This window comes from Tupaia chinensis, unplaced genomic scaffold, assembly GCF_000334495.1.
Source record: "Tupaia chinensis unplaced genomic scaffold, TupChi_1.0 Scaffold000138_1, whole genome shotgun sequence".
In the NCBI taxonomy this organism is placed as follows: domain Eukaryota; kingdom Metazoa; phylum Chordata; class Mammalia; order Scandentia; family Tupaiidae; genus Tupaia; species Tupaia belangeri.
Window position 1 is genome coordinate 4,061,479 of NW_006159608.1, and position 4,697 is coordinate 4,066,175.

Consider the following 4,697-nt stretch of genomic DNA (forward strand, 5'->3'; position numbering starts at 1 on the left):
TTAAACATATTTACTTTGTTCTCATTATTAACAAAGGAAACAAATACTTCTTAACCTTATGTTTCACTCTGCCAACCACCTTCGCCCCCTCTGCTCAGGGTATGCGATCAATGACTGCTCAGCTTGGGGCCAGCAGGTGACAAAGTGATTGGCACGCTGGACTCCCACATGGCTAACCATGATTGAGTTCCAACATGGCTGCCATAATGGACACTAGAGACAAAATGGAAAGAGAATGTGAGAGAGGAAGAGTGAGGAAATTTGAGGGGGGGGGGGATGGAGAGGTAAGACACCTGTGGGATACAGATAAGGTTTATTATCTGTTGATGAGGATGTGCACGGTGGTCTCAACTGGGCTGGACTGAGGTGTGTATCATGCTGGGTAAAGTCTCTTCACAATCTAAATGATGTATAGCGATTTAATGTATGAATAATAATAAAAATATATAAATAATAAAAAAAAAGAAAGTCATGCTGGGTAAAGTAATAAAAAAAAAGAAAGTCATGCTGGGCACATGTGCATGCATGCCCAAAATCCTGAGAGGAGAATGGAGAAGAAGGGGTTGTGACACGGTCATCCTCCCTGGGGGTGATTTCTCACCTTCTCTCTCTCTGTCTCTCAGGCAAATGCACACACGCTGTAGCAGAATTCTCTCTAAAAAACAAAACAAAAACAAAAACATAAAACCCTGCTTAGCTTGAGAAACTGAAAAAATTCAATAGGAATTTGGCACTAGGATGCTGGGAGTGGAGGTGGAGGAAGAGATTGGAGTCTGATGATTAATAAATATTGGTTAAAATACAATGGGGAACAGAGGCTTATCAGATGCTGATGTTTTGTTAAGAAAAAATGCCAAGTATTTGATAGCTACACAGAAATAGGACCCACAGTGATTGCATCATTGTCATTAGAAAAAGGAGTCATCGGGGAACGCGAAGCGGATGGACTCGATTCAACTGGGTTCTGGGCTGGGCTATGGAGCAGGTAAATGAGCTGAAAGAGAAGGACAATAAGGCCCTGAGTGCCGGTAACATCGATGATGCCTTACAGTGCTATTCAGAAGCAATTAAGTTGGACCCCCAGAACCATGGGCTCTACAGCAATCGGTCTGCAGCCTCTGCCAAGAAAGGGGACTACCAGAGGGTTTATGAGGATGGCTGTAAAACTGTTGATCTAAAGCCCAACTGGGGCAAGGGTTATTCAAGAAAAGCAGCAGCTCTTGAGTTCTTAAACCAATTTGAAGAAGCCAAGCGAACCTATGAGGAGGGTTTAAAACATGAACAAATAACCCTCAACTTAAAGAGGGTTTACATAATATGGAAGCCCGATTGGCAGAAAGGAAATTTATGAACCCTTTCAACATGCCCAATCCATATCAGAAGTTGGAGAGTAATCCCAGGACAAGAACACTGCTCAGTGATCCTACCTACTGGGAACTGATAGAGCAACTATGAAACAAACCCTCTGACCTGGGCACAAAACTGCAAGATCCCCGAATCATGACCACACTTAGTGTCCTCCTTGGAGTGGATCTGGGCAGTATGGATGAGGAGGATGAGGTTGCAACACCACCACTACCTCCTCCTCCCAAAAAGGAGACCAAATCAGAGCCAATGGAAGATCTTCCAGAGAATAAGAAGCAGACACTGAAAGAAAAAGAGCTGGGGAATGATGCCTACAAGAAGAAAGATTTTGACACAGCCTTGAAGCATTATGACCCAGCCAAGGAACCGGACCCCACCAACATGACTTACATCACCAATCAAGCAGCCGTATTCTTTGAAAAGGGTGACTACAATAAATGCCGAGAACTGTGCGAGAGGGCCATTGAAGTGGGGAGAGAAGACCGAGAGGACTATCGACAGATTGCCAAAGCTTATGCTCAAATTGGCAACTCCTGTTTCAAAGAAGAAAAGGACAAGGATGCCATACATTTCTACAACAAGTCTCTGGCAGAAGACCGAACCCCAGATGTGCTCAAGAAATGCCAGCAGGCAGAGAAAATCCTGAAGGAGCAAGAACGACTGGTCTACATAAACCCTGACCTGGCTTTGGAGGAGAAGAACAAAGGCAATGAGTGTTTTCAGAAAGGGGACTATCCCCAGGCAATGAAGCATTATATAGAAGCCATCAAACGGAACCCACGGGATGCCAAATCATACAGCAACCGAGCTGCCTGTTACACCAAACTGCTGGAGTTTCAGCTAGCACTTAAGGGCTGTGAGGAGTGTATCCGGCTGGAGCCAACCTTTATCAAGGGTTACACATGGAAAGCAGCAGCCCTCGAAGCAATGAAGGACTACACGAAAGCCATGGATGTGTACCAAAAGGCACTAGACCTAGACTCCAACTGTAAGGAGGGGCCACCTGTGTCCTCTTCGGATACGACCACTACGACAGCCCTGAAGATGTGAAGTGGCGGGCCATGGCCAATCCTGAGGTGCAGGAGATTATGAGTGGTCCAGCCATGCGGCTCATCCTGGAACAGATGCAGAAGGATCCCCAGGCACTCAGCGAACACTTAAAAAATCCTGTAATAGCGCAGAAGATCCAGAAGCGATGGATGTGGGTCTGATAGCAATTCGGTGATGACTTGTTCATCCCCCTTCCCTTCACCTTCATGTGGAAAGTAATCCTGAGGTGCAGGAGATTATGAGTGGTCCAGCCATGCGGCTCATCCTGGAACAGATGCAGAAGGATCCCCAGGCACTCAGCGAACACTTAAAAAATCCTGTAATAGCGCAGAAGATCCAGAAGCGATGGATGTGGGTCTGATAGCAATTCGGTGATGACTTGTTCATCCCCCTTCCCTTCACCTTCATGTGGAAAGTGGAGCTGGGACCGCGGCGAGGAGCATGGAGCAGAAGGGAGAGAGGGGGAATGAGAACAACTTAACTCTATATATTTATACATACCCACATGGAAGACACAGAGACTTAAACTTGCGTTACTCGCACAGCCGCTGCCTCTGACCCGTCCCAGCACACGCATGGTCTCGGCACTGCTGCCCTGGAGTTCCGTGTCTCCGTCCCCTGCCCCCGAGTTGCTGTCTCAGCTGCTGTCCCGTAGTCGGTTATTTTCATTTGGGGCAGTGGGTGTGTATGGGGTGGGGAGGGTGTTTTTCCCAACCTCAGGTCCCAGCTATCTTCACATTGTTAACTCCATGATCCCTTCTCCAATAAAACAAGCCGGTCAGGCATGGTTATAAAAAAAAGAAAAGAAAAGAAAAGAAAAAGAAAAAGGAGTCATCGATCATTGGAGAAACGGCAGTACAGGGTAGATGCTAGCTCATCTAGATTAACATAATCTTGAAATATGCTCTGAATCTAATCCTGTTTTACAATACATCCCTCACTATGATGGATTCGCTCTATCATTTGTTTCCTGGATTATTTCATTACCCTCGTAGTTTTTCTCCATGTCAATACTCTTTCCTAACTTGAGACAATTTGCCTATAAAAATATGTCACTGGAACCAGCAGCTGGCATGATGGCTATGTTGCTGGACTCCCATGTAGTCGACCACGGTTCGAGTCCTGAACCCAGTGGCTTAAACTCACACTGGGTGCGTATGCGTGCGTGCCCAATGTCCTGAGAGGAGAATGGAGGAGAAGGGATTGCAGCATGGCCATCCCTCCTGTGGAGTGATTTCTTGCTTTCTGTCTCTCTGTCTCTTTCTGTCTTTCTGGCAAGTGCACACGCCCTATACCAAAATCCTCTAAAATATATATATATCAATCACAAACTCTCTCTTCTCTGCTCCAAACCCTTCTCCAAGATGGCAGTCTTTATTAAAGCTCAAGTCTAATCCTCACCATGTACCCACCTCTGGTTTTCTAACATCATCATCTGTTGGCCTCTACCTTGCTTGAATGGCTCCAACCACACAGACTGTCATGCCGCTTCTTAAGTGCACCAAGCAGATTATTGCTGCAAGGACTCTTCACTTAAACCCATTTCTACCTGACAGGCTGTCTTCGTATGCATAGCCTTGACTGCGCTGCTACCTCTCTGTTCAAATGCCCTCTTAGGAGTCCTAGCCTGATTGCACTGTGTACAACGTGATGTTTCACCCCTCATCTATCTATCTATCTATCTATATAGTCTTACCTTCCTTTATTATTTTTTTTTCTAGCACTTGTCATCATTGAGCAAGTAACTTTTTTATATTTAGGGTTTATGTTTTCCTATCAGAATGTAAACTCCATGAGGGGAGGGTCTTAGTCTATTTTGTTCTGAACATATCTCCTGGCCCTTGTACACTAAATTATCACTCAGCAGATAGTGAGTGAATAAATAACGGAAAATAAAAAAGAACCTAGCCCTAACCTGCTCTGTGCATGCATCCATTAATTCATTAAATGCTTGTTAGGTATTTAGTATGTACAGGTGCTTCTTAACTCACAGCTTCAAGTGGTTACAAGGACATAGGCCACAGCAACAATCTGAGTGTTTCAGTGACATCTGAGGTAGACTAAGATAACATCGGTTTCTCTGCTCCAAAATCCATGGCTTGTTGTCCCTGCTCCGGATTCCAAATTTCAGGGCTAGTTAAATCAACTAAATATTTCTAAGCAGCAGGTTGTGGAGTGAGCAGGCATTTCCATCCTCCTGTTTTGCATGGTGTCAAGGTGTTTTCCGGCATCTAGAGGCTGGACAGAACATTGGAACAACCTAGGCTCAGCTGTGGTCATGC

At 45.3% G+C, this 4,697-nt stretch overlaps 1 pseudogene; it reads left to right on the top strand.

The window, feature by feature from the left end:
- The first annotated feature begins 976 nt into the window (after positions 1 to 976).
- LOC102477232 (stress-induced-phosphoprotein 1 pseudogene) lies at positions 977 to 2,590 on the top strand (annotated as a pseudogene).
- The last annotated feature ends 2,107 nt before the right edge of the window (positions 2,591 to 4,697 follow it).